Here is a 17090-nt window from a genome sequence, read left to right on the forward strand (position 1 = left end):
GAAATACTCCCGCCCGAGCCGCAGCATAATAGATGGATGGCGCCGAGCGAAGCGAGCTGCGACGCGGGCCGTTAACAGAAGACTAAACCCGATTGTAAGCGGTTCGGCCGAAATCACGCCACAGGTACTCAATGGGGAAATCACTAAAGCGATCGGACGAGAAAGAAACCAAAGAATAAGAAGGAACAGGGATTTATTAATTATTTACACAAAACCAAAACCAAAGAAGAAGGGAACAAAAGTAATTTACAGTGAAGAAGAAGAAGCAGATACACAGAGCAATTCTTAACTATACAGGCTTAACTTATCCCCACAGGACAATACAGACAGACTCACGTGAATAGGGAATTGCAGGCAGGAATGGCTGGAGGGATGAGAAGGGCAGACGGTCCACAGAGCTGGCGGCAGGGAGGTCCGGGGATCGCGGCACGACGTCGGTGCCCCGCGTGCACGCCCTCGCCCTTGGCTCAGTGGCGAAACCCGGTCATCAGTGCTGTTTGGTATCGCCCACGAGCGTGCCGACTCACACTCGCCGCAGGATGTTCGCGCCAAGAAAATGAATGGACGATCCTCCCTCAACTTCTCGGGTCGTGCTCCCTCACTCATCTGCCTCTTACCGACTCTCTTGAACCTCCTCACGCATCTCTGGTGGGGGGCTCGCGCCAAAGGTTTTATTAGCACACCCTTGGAACCCTCTCGAACTCACCAGATGTTTCTTGCCACGCCCTATCAAGCCATGCCCACCGAGCCCTGGTTGGTTGTTAAGGGCTCTCTGGCTCCACCTTTGATGATGAGGTGGTGCCACGCCCATGCTCTGGCGGCTCCTCCCCCCTTCTTCTCCGAGATGACTTCGTGCGTAATGGAGTCTGGGGAGACGAAAACAGCCCAATGCAACGGCGGCGAATGCCGCCGAAAACAGCCCAATGCAACGGCGACGAACGCCAACGAAAACAGCCCAACTGTTACTGGCACTTTGAAGAGACGATTGGGGATATTGAGAGGGACCTATCTTATTTGATTGATGCAACGTAGAGTCAACTATTGGAAACACAGCCTTACCTGGAACACATAATAATTATATAACTATAGAGAGATCCTAAAGTGTCCTACGTGTTGTACATGGACTAACTAAGGTGCAATCTTTAGTTAACAGCCAATTAAGGGGACATGTACACAGGGGTCATTTATAAGGGAATTTACTACTAAATTTACATGTAAAAAAAAAAAAAAAAACCACCTTTAGAGGCCATTTTTTCCCCGCAAGCGGGGGTTGGCCTTTTTCGGGAACTGTGGTTGTTGTTTTTCGGTCCCCTTTTTGAAGCAATGTTTTACGGCCGGATGCCCTTCCTGACGCCAACCCTTTTTGCTGCCTTTAACGACAAGCAGGGAATTACCAGTGAACTGGTACTCAATTTACATGTGAAGGTTCTAAAAACCGTAACACAGCACCCTCATTCCTCACGGCACGTCTCGGGCCGAAAAAAACTTTAACTTAATGTGACACGCCGGTGTAATACCCCTCTACTATTAACTTCTCCCCTGAGTGCGATATTTTTAAAAGAGTTAAATATGTCCCGCCTACTACGTTGCACCCTACCAAACAGATTCGCACCCACAATTAACCGAAATTGCGGAATTATTCTCAAACTAAACATTTACGGTGGGGAGCATTATTTACAAGACACTATTTGTAGTTACATGGCAACCCAGGACCTGTCATTTCTTTGGGAGACAAAAAGAATCCTGCGGGAGGGAGGAAAAAGCATGCACTGCAACGATACACCACCTCCACATGCCCGGGGATGCAGAATTGATATTACAATGCATCCCCGAGCATGCAAGCACCAAAGCACCAATAAGCACCATCCAGTGCTACATTGCACACACAATAAAAACAAACTGATGGTCTTCTTCTTGTCAGCTCCTGCTCTGCTGGCCCGATGTTTCTTGATGTTGACTCTTCTATGTTGATGTTCTTGTGGCTTGCTGCCTATTTGTGAATAACAAAAAGGGCACACAATGCGTCCACTCTTTATTTATGGCCAACAGGGGCCAACTAAGGGTGGTCCACCTGTATGGCATAGGGGCCACCTCTCCATGGTCCGCAAGCAAGCTTTGCTCTGGCCATCATGGCCGGTCCCAGCAGAGGGGCCAGGCCCCAACACGTGGGGTCCATCAGTGGTGCTCGGCCACAGTACCGTGGTTCATAGGGGTGTGGTGCTTAGCCACAAACGTGTGGTCCATAAGGTGGTGCATCGATCCAGGCAGCTGGCAGCGGCGGCTCGGGCACAGTACCGTGGTCCATAGGGGTGTGGTGCTTAGCCTCAAACGTGTGGTCCATAAGGTTGTGCATTGATCCAGGCAGCTGGCAGCGGTGGCTCGGGCGCACAGATGCGGCTCCCGCACGCTCACCCTCAGTGCCCAGAGAGCACGGTCCATGGGTGGGGAGGAAGACAAAGCAGAGTCAGCAATGGGCAAGGGCGCAAGGGTACACATCAATAAAGGCAATGCAGAGGTGAGGTGCGCCTGGAGATCGAGCGGGGAACGCTCGTCCCTAACGTACGTCACCCCTCCCCCCCCCCCCCCCCGGTCTCCTACTCCACCCTCGCCCCTTACCCCGTATTTACACAACAATTTACAAATTTGTCTATCGTCTCGTCTTCCCCTTATCTCCCCTAATACCAAATTGGTTCACAATCGCTCTAACCAACCAAATTTGCCATCACCCAATTCATCATCAATCCCTCTTAAGGAGGAAGAGATGGAACAACAACACAATGTCACACCCACGTCATGATACGTCTTACATCCCAAAACATTTGCAACAAAATTAAACAAAACCATGGTTGGAGTTCCGTTACGACCTCAGGTGAGTGGCTGTAGATGGTGCGAGGAGATTCCAATCCTAACTATCCTCTAAATGACATTAACACACTTTACACTACCCGGGGTCTTTTTCTGCCAAACCATTGGCCGTCTTACACTATGCGGTTCTAAAAACCGAACTCCCATTGCACATACTGTGGCGCTCTCCAATTTGGGGTCTCACTCCCACGATTCAACTCCCTGTGCCTTTGCACAATTTCAGGACTGGGTCATGTGGCTTCCCTAGCAGGTCTACTCACCTGCACACCTCCGCCACCGCAGTTGCCTCCGAGCTTACCTGCTCCTTACCCTAACCTATCTAACTGGGGAAGGCCCTCCCTGGCACTTACCCCTCGTTGCCCTCTCTGGCACTGGGCTACCCGGGTCCGTCCTCCGGATCCTCGGGCCCCATTCACAACTCTACCGGCTCCCAGAGCCCACCTGCGGCCTCACCTGGCCGACATCCTCACAGTGGCGGAGTGCCCATTTAACCATACACACTAACAGGCCACACGCCCAGCCATTTCCACGTCACTAATGCACCCATCCAAACACCATTCTACCACACGCACCACAGATGCCAATATCCACCACAATTTACCTATGCCCTCTACCTAACTCTTAAACGACCCTCCCCGAGTATTCGTGATGGGGGTCCATCTTCCCCATCCACTCCTTTCGCACCAACCACTCCACTCCACGTTTTCCACACTACTCACTCCACACCATCCATTCCATACTCCATTCCATACTAGCTATTTCACATAACCATTCCCCATACACCTGTTCACTTGCACACCTGTGCTCACACACACCTGGTGGCTCTTGCACCCTCCTTTCCTCCCAGGCTTCTTCATTCACTACAATGCCATTCACCCACACTCACAATACTCTGCTAAATACTCTTTCTACACACACACACAGCATCATCTGATCTAACTACTCCCTTCTGAAACTCGTGCTCCCCGTCTTCCCTTATACTATTGCGCTCCCTCGTTATTATAATCCACTAATCTGCTACGTCCCCTCTACAGGTACAATGTCACTACTTAAATCTAAAGTTACCTACTGTAATTGCTCTAGATCCCTAATCCATTTATCCTAACCCTCCCTGGCTTGGTTTGCACCGCCAAACCCCATAAACTATAGCTCATGTGCCCGGGTTGATGTGAGGGATGATGTATTTGCCATCCCTCCACATCGGCTATCTCTCACTATTAATTTTGCCCATCCAATTTTCTGCCAATCAAATTTGCCAATCATTACTGCCAATCATTTTTACCCATCGAATTTGCCAATCATTACTGCCAATCATATTCACTATTCCAAATTTCGAATCAAAACACTATTATCATCACAGTCCACTCACTTGAGCCTCTCGGTGCGTCGTTACATCATTAAAACTCGGCTTCGCAAAGCCGAGCAATGAATTCCGGTGGTTTGGTCGCCTGTAGGTCGAGTCCGTCCGGCATTCGGTTCAGGGGAGGAGGTTTGGTTGGGCCGAGGTTTAAAGCGCCATCCCTACGCAGGGCCTTTCGCCCCCAAGCGCGATGGGCCAACCTTGCCCGGGTGGAAAGCCGCCACCACAAGGGGGCGCCGTTCCGATCCCTCCTACCTGCCCTCGAACTGGACCGGTCGCCTTGCCCGGCAAAGCCCGGACTCAACCGTGCAGGGCGAGGCCCGGCCCGGATCGTGCACGACGCTCCGAAGAGGAGCGACGCAGCACCGATCCCCGCCGGCTCCCGCAATACCCAAAGCCCGGCACGGACCGAGAGCTCGCGTCGGTTAAACGTCGGTCTCACCGCTATCCCGTTTAACGTCGATGCTCCCCGGACATGCTCACACCACCCGTTACTTTTTACATTTACCAACCCCGGCGGCTCAGCGCCTCTCATGCATTCCACATACTCCGTCCATTCCACCACCGCACTCTCTGTTACACACCACACCTCTCACGCCCCTTCTTGCGCACACTCTCCCGGTACGTACTCCGTACCACTCATGGGGGTGCACTCTTGCATCCACCCACTCACGTGCTCCGATGTGCCCTCCCGCACCCGCGCCACCACCAACTCAGGTGTGCCTCGTCGCACACGCTCAACCATACCAAGTGTGCATTCTCGCACCCGCTCCACCACCAACTTACCCTCCGTGTCACACTCCGTACACTGTTTCACACATACCCTCCGACGTGCATTCGCTCTCGCACCCGGTATCACTCCCATACTCTGTCACACACTCACTCTCCGACGCACACTTTTTCCTCGCAAGCATGCCATTTTCACTCACACCACTCACAAGGGACCCTCCACCAAAACCCGAGTGCTTTCTCGTTCCGAAGCGCGCGAAAATTCTTTTTGCGCGAAACATCCTCCTGCAAAACCTCTTAGCACCATATACCACCTTACTCACCTTTGGGATCCTCCCCTCCACGCGCACCTGCAAATCTTTATAAGGATTAGCAAGTACGGCATCAGGATGTGAATTCAGACTTTGTACATTATCCATCACTTTCTCCGATTCAATTCCTATCTCTGCCGTCTCTTCAATTTCAATTCCCACAATAATTAATTCGTTTGTTTCTTTCTCTTCGACGACCGCTGGTCCGAATAAAATTTTCTCTCCTACCTCGGCGGTCACCGGCTTTCCCATACCCCGGGTCGCGATTTCTACCCCCATCCAGTTACCTGCGCCTTGCTCCGACTCACTCAACCTGCGCTCCTCGAGTCGCGTTACCTCATTGCGTACCCGTGTGCCTCTCCCGCTCAACATGCGATTCATGCTCTCCCCACATTTTTGTATGCGGTCACCCATTCTGTCCCCAACTTTACTTATCCGCTCCAATTTGCTGTCTAACTTCCCAATTTGGTCACTGGTACCCCTCGCTTCGTCCCTTATTGCTCCAATTTGGCTTCCCATTGCTCCAATTTGGCCTCCCAATTTCTCACTATCAGCCCTCAATCCCACAAGTTGGTTTCCCATTTCCATTTGGATGACTGCCTGCAGCTGCGCCATGAGGGCTTTCATGTCTATCCCTCCCACTTGCGCCGCAGGCGTGGCTACCGAGGCCACCACGTGCGAGGCGCCATCTTGTGCGCCTGAAACCTCGTGCGCGAGGCTGCCATCTTGTGCGCCTGAAACCTCGTCTACCACATCCTCATCGCTCTCCTCCTCCCTCTCTCCCAATTCCTCCCTGGGGTCCTGGGTTACCTCCAAACCCTCCTCTTCTACCCCCACCGGCATCCGATCACCTTGACTATCCATGGCACGACTTTAATTTGGGATATTAATAAAAATTTCGGCCGCTCCAAATTTTGACCAAATTTTTTCGATGGATTAAAAATTTGGTTCAGGTTCAAATCCCACTCCCAGACACCAATTGTTACGGATCCAGGGGACGGCACTCCCGTTAACAAGGGGGGGTTAATCCCCTTGTCTTGTTAAGCTGGCCGTCCGACAGGTCCTAGGGGGTATGACATCACGCCCATTCAGCGCTGAATAGGGTAGTAGGCCAATCCTTCCTATGAGCTAAGTACCAGCGCCTTCCGGTACGCGAGGAAATACTCCCGCCCGAGCCGCAGCGTAATAGATGGATTGCGCTGAGCGAAGCGAGCTGCGACGCGGGCCGTTAACAGAAGACTAAACCGATTGTAAGCGGTTCGGCCGAAATCGTGCCACAGGTACTCAATGGGGTAATCACTAAAGCGATCGGACGAGAAAGAAACCAAAGAATAAGAAGGAACAGGGATTTATTAATTATTTACACAAAAACCAAAACCAAAGAAGAAGGGAACGAAAGTAATTTACAGTGAAGAAGAAGAAGCAGATACACAGAGCAATTCTTATCTATACAGGCTTAACGTATCCCCACAGGACAATACAGACAGACTCACATGAATAGGGAATTGCAGGCAGGAATGGCTGGAGGGATGAGAAGGGCAGATGGTCCACAGAGCTGGCGGCATGGAGGTCCGGGGATCGCGGCACGACGTCGGTGCCCCGCGTGCACGCCCTCGCCCTTGGTTCAGTGGTGAAAACCCGGTCGTCAGTGCTGGTTGGTATCGCCCACGAGCATGCCGACTCTCACTCTCCGCAGGATGTCCGCGCCAAGAAAATGAATGGACGATCCTCCCTCAACTTCTTGGGTCATGCTCCCTCACTCATCTGCCTCTTACTGACTCTCTTGAACCTCCTCACGCGTCTCTGGTGGGGGCATCGTGCCAAGGGTTTTATTACCACACCCGTGGAACCCTCTCGAACTCACCAGACGTTTCTTGCCACGCCCTATCAAGCCATGCCCACCGAGCCCTGGTTGGTTGTTAAGGGCTCTCTGGCTCCACCTTTGATGACGAGGTGGTGCCACGCCCATGGTCTGGCGGCTCCTCCCCCCTTCTTCTCCGAGATGACCTCGTGCGTAATGGAGTCTGGGGCGACGAAAACAGCCCAATGCAACGGCGGCGAACGCCAACGAAAACAGCCCAACTGTTACTGGCACTTTGAAGAGACGATTGGGGATATTGAAAGGGACCTATCTTATTTGATTGATGCAACACAGAGTCAACTATTGGAAACACAGCCTTACCTGGAACACATAATAATGATATAACTATAGAGAGATCCTAAAGTGTCCTACATGTTGTCCATGGACTAACTAAGGTGCAATCTTTAATTAACAGCCAATTAAGGGGACATGTACACAGGGGTCATTTATAAGGGAATTTACTACTAAATTTACATGTGAAGGTTCTAAAAACGATAACAATATATATATATATATATATATGTATGTATATATATTTCAGAGCCCTCCAAGGTGCCATCCTGAAATTCGCCTGATGCAGAATACCTTTGAGTGAGATGTATGGAGAACGAACTTTATTTCAAGTCTCACTGTTTCTTGCAATGTCCAGAAGAGGACATGTCGATCGGTTAGAAGAAGGATGTCGGTAGCCACATGGTTTGTGATTTTAGCAACCTAGCAGCCATCAAACACAATGTGCACCTGTAGGACCACTAAAGAAGGATAGCACCAAATAGACTACCTTGGCACGCCTGAGACCGTGTACATGTATAATTGACATGAGACCGGGTCTGCGCTTGTTTATTTGCTCAAATTTGTGGAGTAGGTCTCATTTTACTTTCTCTTTGGAAGCGCCTTTCTTTCTCTAAAAATGTTTAATCCCAACCGCCCCAATATTTTACAATATTTATATATTTATTTATATATATATATATATATATACAGTGAAACCTTGACTTACGAGTGCACCAACTTACGAGTTTTCCGAGATACGAGCCGTCGCTCGGGCGGTTTATTGCTTTGAGATGCGAGCCGAGATCTGAGTTACGAGCTTACGCCACCCGCCACCAGGTGGGTTCCGGTCACGTGGTTATCTTGCCGTGCAAGCATCTCTGCCGTATATCGCTGCTGTTTTGTTTTCGCATTTTGGTTATTTTGGAGCTGACGCCACCCGCCACCAGGTGGGTTCCGGTCACGTGGTTATCTTGCCGTGCAAGCATTTCTGCCGGATATCGCTGCTGTTGTGTTTTCGCATTTTGGTTATTTTGGAGCTGACGCCACCCGCCACCAGGTGGGTTCCGGTCACGTGGTTATCTTGCCGTGCAAGCATTTCTGCCGTATATCACTGCTGCTTTGTTTTCGCATTTTGGTTATTTTGGAGCTGACGCCACCCGCCACCAGGTGGGTTCCGAGTACGTGGTTATCTTGCCGTGCAAGCATTTCTGCCGTATATAGCTGCTGCTTTGTTTTCGCATTTTGGTTATTTTGGAGCTGACGCCACCCGCCACCAGGTGGGTTCCGAGCACGTGGTTATCTTGCCGTGCAAGCATTTCTGCCGGATATCGCTGCTGTTGTGTTTTCGCATTTTGGTTATTTTGGAGCTGACGCCACCCGCCACCAGGTGGGTTCCGGTCACGTGGTTATCTTGCCGTGCAAGCATTTCTGCCGTATATCACTGCTGCTTTGTTTTCGCATTTTGGTTATTTTGGAGCTGACGCCACCCGCCACCAGGTGGGTTCCGAGTACGTGGTTATCTTGCCGTGCAAGCATTTCTGCCGTATATAGCTGCTGCTTTGTTTTCGCATTTTGGTTATTTTGGAGCTGACGCCACCCGCCACCAGGTGGGTTCCGAGCACGTGGTTATCTTGCCGTGCAAGCATTTCTGCCGTATATAGCTGCTGCTTTGTTTTCGCATTTTGGTTATTTTGGAGCTGACGCCACCCGCCACCAGGTGGGTTCCGGTCACGTGGTTATCTTGCCGTGCAAGCATCTCTGCCGTATATAGCTGCTGCTTTGTTTTCGCATTTTGGTTATTTTGGAAAATTTCTTAGTTTTAACCACGGGTCCTAAGAAATTGAGTGCCAAGGGCAGTACTGAGAAGAAGAAGAGGATGATGTGCTTGGATATAAAACACGCAATCGTCGAAAAACATGAGCGAGGTGTGCGTGTTGTCGACTTGGTGAGGCGGATGTGAAGGCAGCTGAAGATTTTATTATAACTTTTGCCGAACTGATAGAAGCCGAACGATACATCCCCCAGCAAATCTTAAACTGTGACGAGACAGGGCTCTTCTGGAAAAAGATGCCGAGGACGTATATAATGGCAGAGGAGAAGAGCATGCCAGGCCACAACTTGTTCAGAGTGCCGGCGATAGCTCGCCTTCTCTTTGTGGAAAACACGGTGAGATCCTTAACATCCAACAACTCATGGGACGCAAACGGGGCGCCCAGTTTAGCGGTACACACATTGATGAATCACCCTGCCTGTGATTCACCCATGACAGGTTATAGCTGGGTCGGGATTCAAACCCAGGCTGGACAGTTTAGACTTTAGAGTCAAGTGTGCGTACCTCCAGTCCAGGCCATCCTGCCAACTTGTATGCTGCATACAGGTGAAATATAAAGCGCGAGATATTTTTATATATACTGTATATTTAAAAAAAAATTGGTGTGGTTTTTGGCGGACTGGAACGGATTAATAGCATTTCAATGCATTTTAATGGGGAAATTTAATTTGAGAAACGAGCAAATTGAGTTACGAGCTCGGTCACAGAACGAATTAAACTCGTAAGTCAAGGTTTCACTGTATATATATATATATATATATATATATATATATATATATATATATATATATATATATATGTATATATATATGTATGTATATATATATATATATATATATATATATATATATATATATATATATATATATATATATATATATATATATATATATATATATATATATATATATATATATATATATACTGAAACGCAAAAGAAACTTACCTCCTTTGAAACCTTTAAATATCAACAATAACACTGCGTGTAGTAAATGTGTGAACTTATTTGTGGACAATAGTGTCCTCACTGTCAGACAAAACGGTCATGGATGGTCACTTGAACCTTCAATGGTCACTTCATAGCACAGCTGTTGAACAGCCGTTTTGACTGTCAGTGATTAGCCAAGAGGTACGGGATGATTTTAATGAGCTGCATGTGATGTCTTGATATTGGCTTTAAAAAGGCCAGTGCAAAATGGGCATTTTGACCGAAAAATTTGACCATTTTGACCAACTTCAAAAAGACCGAAAACACAAAAGAAACTTACCACCTTTGAAACCTTTAAATATCAACAATAACACTGCGTATAGTAAATGTGTGAACTTATTTGTGGACAATAGTGTCCTCACTGTCAGACAAAACGGTCACGGATGGTCACTTGAACCTTCAATGGTCACTTCATAGCACAGCTGTTGAACAGCCGTTTTGACTGTCAGTGATTAGCCAAGGGGTACGGGATGATTTTAATGAGCTGCACGTGATGTCTTGATATTGGCTTTAAAAAGGCCAGTGCAAAATGGGCATTTCAATCAACATGCCACGATTGTCAAGGGATCAACGGCAGCGTGCCCTGGGCATGCTGCAAGGTGGACTGAGCTACCGTGAGGTGGCACGTCGCCTTGGCTGTTCACACCAGACGATATCGGCCCTGGTGGACAGAGACACCCTCCACAACTCTGCAGATAACAGACCTCGATCAGGGAGGCCAAGAGTCACCACTGCAAGGCAGGACAGGCAGATGGTCCGAAGTCACCTGCGGGATCGATTCCGTCCAGCATCCCGCACTGTGGCAGAAACTCCGGGGCGTGCAAACCCACGGATCTCCAATGATACTGCACGAAGATGACTGCATGACTATGGTCTGACTGCCAGAAGACCATACAGAGGCCCCGTGATGACGGTTGCCCATCGCCGCAACCGTCAGAGATGGTGCCAGCAGCATCAGCGGTGGACCTTGGCGCAGTGGAACGAGGTCGCTTTCAGCGATGAGTCAAGGTTCTGTGTGGACAGTCCTGATGGGCGTGAGTGTGTCTGGAGAAGAAATGGCGAGCAATATGCCGATTGTTGCGTGCGTCAAGCCAACAGGTGGGGTGGCCCAAGTGTGATGGTGTGGGCAGCCATATCAAGCCGGTACAGGATGCCACTGGTGGTTGTGGATGGGAATCTTAACGCCCAGCGGTATGTGGATAACATCCTGCGACCTCATCTGCTGCCATTCCTGCTAGACCACCCAGAACTGAGAACCTTTCAGCATGACAACGCCCGTCCCCATGCTGCTCGCTTTACCACTGCATTTCTCCAAGGCGAGAACATCAACACCATGCAGTGGCCTGCGCTCTCCCCTGACCTGAATCCCATCGAGCACCTGTGGGATGAGCTTGGGAGACACGTAGTTGGCAGGGCCAGGACACGGGCAGAGCTGCTTCAGACATTGAGGACTGAGTGGGACAGAATCCAGCAGCAATCCATCCAAAGACTGGTAGGCAGTATACGCCGACGATGCACTGCCTGTATCCAAAACAATGGTGGCCGTACACGCTATTGAAAGGGGACTGACATTGCACCCTGTGCTGTTCTGTACTGTAGAACAAACTGATGAGATGGTGTATCTTGGTCAAAAACTTGACATGTCATCAATAAAATGCCAATGTTTCAATTAGCAATTGTTGGTTTGTTTTATTTTGAACTGTTACAATTTTATTACATTTCAAACAAGTGGTAAGTTTCTTTTGCGTTTTCGGTCTTTTTGAAGTTGGTCAAAATGGTCAAAATGGTCAAATTTTTCGGTCAAAATGCCCATTTTGCACTGGCCTTTTTAAAGCCAATATCAAGACATCACGTGCAGCTCATTAAAATCATCCCGTACCCCTTGGCTAATCACTGACAGTCAAAACGGCTGTTCAACAGCTGTGCTATGAAGTGACCATTGAAGGTTCAAGTGACCATCCGTGACCGTTTTGTCTGACAGCGAGGACACTATTGTCCACAAATAAGTTCACACATTTACTACACGCAGTGTTATTGTTGATATTTAAAGGTTTCAAAGGTGGTAAGTTTCTTTTGCGTTTCAGTATATATATGTACTGAATGTGCATGCGTATGAAGCCTTCAAACCCATTAGCTGGAGAGCTGGTTTGACTCCACCCACAATTATCAGGAAGAAAATCCTGCATTTGGAATGTTGATTTTCTGGTAAACCTAAGATAATCCAGGATCCACAGACATCAAAGGCCCCAAAAATGAGCTGGACCTGACTTCACTCAGTGCACTTTTATTTTGCATTTTATTTATTTTAATAGGCCTTCCTGTAATATAATTGGGTTTTTGGTAATATAATTCTAGTAATATAATTGGGTGGTCTGCTTTGCAAAAAACTTTGCAAAAAACAATTATGGCTACAATTATACATGTACCCTACAATTTGTTGTGCAAAAATGAGAAAAATACAGATTGTGTATTTTCTCCCATACATAAGTAGTGCTTATCAAATTTATCCTATTTCAGCAGATGACATGAATGCAGATGCATGGATTAATAGAGGTATCAACTTGTGTCTTATAATTAACATGTTGGCACTTAAACACCATGCAAAACAGCTGTTTTCTCACATTTTTGCAATCATTTTCAGATTCACTTTTCTTTTGTTGCACCATGCACTATGTTATTATCATGCTTTGTTATACATCATATGACCACTAATGTCTTCTGTGTTTCTGATTTAAATTACTTATTATAGTTGCCCACCTAACACAAGAGCATTTCATTCCCAGGCATTCATCTCTCAGAAGATCATCAGAATCACCTACTGTAAATTACAAGACAGAATGTTTTATATGTAAGAAATCACGCACGAAGAAAGGAGACCGGAACCTTCTGCTGGTTTCCACTTTTGATCATCACGCCTCAGTGTGGAAGAAGGCCAAAGAACTGAAAGACCAGACTATGCTGCATAAACTGCAGGGTTTTGGTGATGAGTGTGTAGACATGATATCTCGTAATGTCAGGTATCACCGTACATGTACAGTATTAAGTCGAGGGTGTTAATAATTTTGTCAATGCCATTTATTTTTATTTTCTGATTTAAAAGGATATATTAAGTTCTGAATCAAAAACAAAGGTTCTGTAATATTAACAGTGAAATAAAGAATTGTGAAGACCAAATACTTTTGTCAATTTCAACTTATCTTTAGAGAAAATTGTGAGTTATTTGAAAACGGTGCAAGGGTGCCAATATTTTTGGCCACGACTGTATGTCTTCATACTTGCTGAGTACTTGCACATATAATGTCTGCTGAAAACCAACAGAGTCCATTTGATGCTGCGTTTTCTCAGCTTGTCTCAGAAATAGAAAAGCCTCGATTCAGGGATGGCAGTATATTCTTCATCAAAGCTTTGCGAGATCAGTTTCGTACACACCTGTAAACCCATGGAGTTGAGAATGTCACCTCCGACTGCTCTCAACATATTGTAGCACGTCTTCAGAAATGCTACGTGGATGACACTGTCTGCAGAATCATGGTCGTTCCACAAAAAGGTACATCAAGCTTGATCTGTTCATCATATATTAGCATCAGCAAGCTTATGGAAGAAGTCAATAAACTCAAGGATGTTCGTGATGAGTCGGAGAATGCTGAATAGATGGCGGAGGAGCTTTTGCTTGAATGAACTACCAGAATGCCTCTATCTGCAATGTCATATCAATCAGCAAAAAGTATCCACATGGAAATGTAAGGAAAGTGAATTGGATTACCTAGTGGCTTTGAAATCATTACTTGGTGACCTCTGGAAACAAGAAGAGATATTGCCACATTCTGAAGAACCTGCAGTGCTCATTACACTGCGCTCGCAGAGCAAAAAGCGGGGTTAAGCATTCAATTACGTACGTACGTGTGCCGTACGTGTCTGAATTTCAAAAATTCATTTTCTCGGGAACAGTTGGTCCGATTGACATGAAATTTACACCATAGGAGCGCCTCCTCCTGTGGCATATTGTAATGATTATGACGTCATAGGTCACTTGGTACAGGCGCCATCTTGGAAAAACTTCACACCTCTATATTTCTGAAACCAATCCATGGAAAAAATTGAAACCTGGCTCATTGTCAACTACTCCCCATGGGGAGTAAGATATGTTAATGATGATGTCATCGGTGCCTTTGTACTATGACGTCATAATTCGACAAATACAACACTTATCCATCCGATCATTATGATTTTTTTTTCAGTAACTGTTGGTCTGATGGGCACGAAATTTTCACCATCGGAGCTCCTCCTCCTTTAGAATATTTTAATGATAATCATGACGTCATAGGTCATGTGGTACAGGCGCCATCTTGGAAAAAACGAAAAATGTTGCACCTCTATATCTCCAAAACCGCTGCATGGAAAAAACATTGAAACATGGCTCATTGTAAAGAACTCCATATGGGGAATGTGTTGTTAATGATGACGTCATTGGTGCCATAATTATGACGTCATAATTCGACAGGGACAACGCTTAGTCTGATCAGTTTGAAATGTATTGAGCATGACTACGCAACAATTATATTAGAGAATATAAATTTATGATGTCATCACTCACGTGGTCTGGCAGCCACATTGGATCAAAGAAAAAAAATGTTCAAAAACAGAAGAGTTGGCTCGCAACAAGTTGACTGCGCAGGGTAAGTATTTTATGAATACCATGTAGTTGTTGATGCAATGATCTTCATCTAACGCTACCAGCAGCTTAGCAGCGGCAACTTATGTGACCTGCAGAGGAGTTACTTGAAGCAGATTCTTAGCACGAAACCCAATTCCTGCAAGTGCATCAATTTTGTTGGTGATTTGTATGATGCCAGTGCTATAAAGAGCTTGAAGGGTGAAGAACACTAGAAGAGAGAGAAGACACATCAAGGCAAGGTGAAGGAAATATAAGCCTCATGATACTCTGGCCATTCCTGAGTGGAAGAGCTTTATTCAGAGTCCTCTGAGTAAGGCTAACCTTCTCATCTACCTGGGACAATCATGGACACATCACGACAATGCTCCCCATGAGGGTATCAGATTATTTTAGGTTGTATACTCTTTAATGCTGATCGTACAGTGTCCTTGACAACATGCAGTGTCATTTGTATTCCTGGAATATCATGCAGAGGCCACAACTGTGCACAGAACCTGGGCCACAAACGGTCTGTAGTTATGGCAACAGACACTGATGTAATCACGATGTGCATCTATTATAGTACTCGTCTGGTAGGACTGAATGAACACTGGGTTTACAAATTTGATGTTTTTTTGCCCACACACCAGATCGCAGAATGCCTGGCAATAAAGTACGACGATGATGCCTCACAGCTTACATCTGTTCTTCTTTGTGCATATATTCTCACTTTGAGTTATCCCTGCAGGAGAGGGAAGAAAAGAGCTTATAAAGCTGCAGTTGCCAACATTGGAGACCTTTTACCCTTAGTCAGGTTTGGGGACCTAATCAAAGTCTGAATGTCACAGATGATGTCATCTTGGATGCAAAACAACTGTTCACATGTCTGTATGACAGTGCTGACTTGGAAGGCAACCTCGATGCATTGCATGCTCACCTTGTCGCTACCACCAAGGGAGACTTGCATTGCCTTCCCCCCTACTGAGGATACATTTCATCTCCATGTGCTCCGAATTTTGCATCAGATGGTAGTTTGTAAGCAGGCCCATCTCTTTGCCAGCCATCATAAGTTAATGACACAGACTTTGGCAGAAATGTTGTCTCTGGCAAGCTTGTGGCAATAATGAGGCTGAAGGAGCCAAAGCCCCAACACTGCAAGACGTCCAACTGCTGTCGGTGCAAGACAAGCAAATGTCTGCGGGGTTGTGTTTGTGCAAGGGCTAATGTGAAATGTTTGATTGCCTGACTTTGCACCGGTTACCAACAGAAAATAGCACAATCTCAAACTACCTCAGGTAGAGTGATATTAACTAACTACTGACAGTATACAAACTTACCAGAAGTGCTGGTTAATGTTTTTTTGTACGATACGTTTGCTGTGCCATTTTACATTTTTTTATGAAAATTAAAAATTCCCAATGTTTTGAGCAATAAGAAATGTCACTAAAATGTTATTTTGAAGCATTGCCAATAACAAGAATGGCAGCTTGCTGCACAAAGGAGCTGCATGTGTGCTTGCGGCAACTTCCAATATGTTAACTCAGAAGTCGTTAAATTTAGTGACTTAGGGGTAGAAAATCTTCCATAACATTGTCATTTCATGCAACATACAGTCTGTCCCATTTTTGCACTGAAAGAAGCGCAGTAACTGGGGAAAAGAATGAAGTCTAAAGCTATTTGATAACTGCATGTAGTATTTAACTGCCGCAGAGAGGAAAACTACAAAATTATACCGAGATTGGAGTAGAACGTGTGTTAATTTGATACGTAAAACTTGTCATTATACTTGTGAAGCACAATTTAGTCCATTTATTGACCCACACCTAAAATCATGTCATCTGCTGAACTGGGATAAGTTTTATCAGCCTCAACTAATTCTGCAGGGGAGAATGGACTCGATAAGTATATTTTCTTTGTTTAGGAAAAACAAATTCAACTTAAATCCACAACTTCATTTGTTTATAAAATGTAATATAACGTACATGACAAATACCTTTGTGCAAAATAATTGTTTATATTATGATTGGTTTAAACCATGGCAACTCAGGTAAGTCATCTATCTACAGTGCATTCAGAAAGTATTCAGACCCCTTCACTTTTTTCACATTTTGTTATGTTGCAGACTTATGCTGAAATCGTTTAAATTCATTTTTTCCCTCATCAATCTACACTCAATACCCCATAATGACAAAGAGAAAACAGGATTTTAGAAAATTTT

At 46.3% G+C, this 17090-nt stretch overlaps 1 protein-coding gene across 1 annotated transcript in view; it reads right to left on the reverse strand.

Annotated features, from left to right (window-relative positions):
* Nucleotides 1-17090, reverse strand: part of LOC144893991 (protein cornichon homolog 2-like) — a 245187-nt gene that overhangs the window by 29504 nt on the left and 198593 nt on the right. The gene's annotated exons all lie outside the window — the stretch shown is intronic.

This window comes from Myxine glutinosa, chromosome 1 (assembly GCF_964187855.1).
Source record: "Myxine glutinosa chromosome 1, kmMyxGlut1.1, whole genome shotgun sequence".
Classification (NCBI taxonomy): domain Eukaryota; kingdom Metazoa; phylum Chordata; class Myxini; order Myxiniformes; family Myxinidae; genus Myxine; species Myxine glutinosa.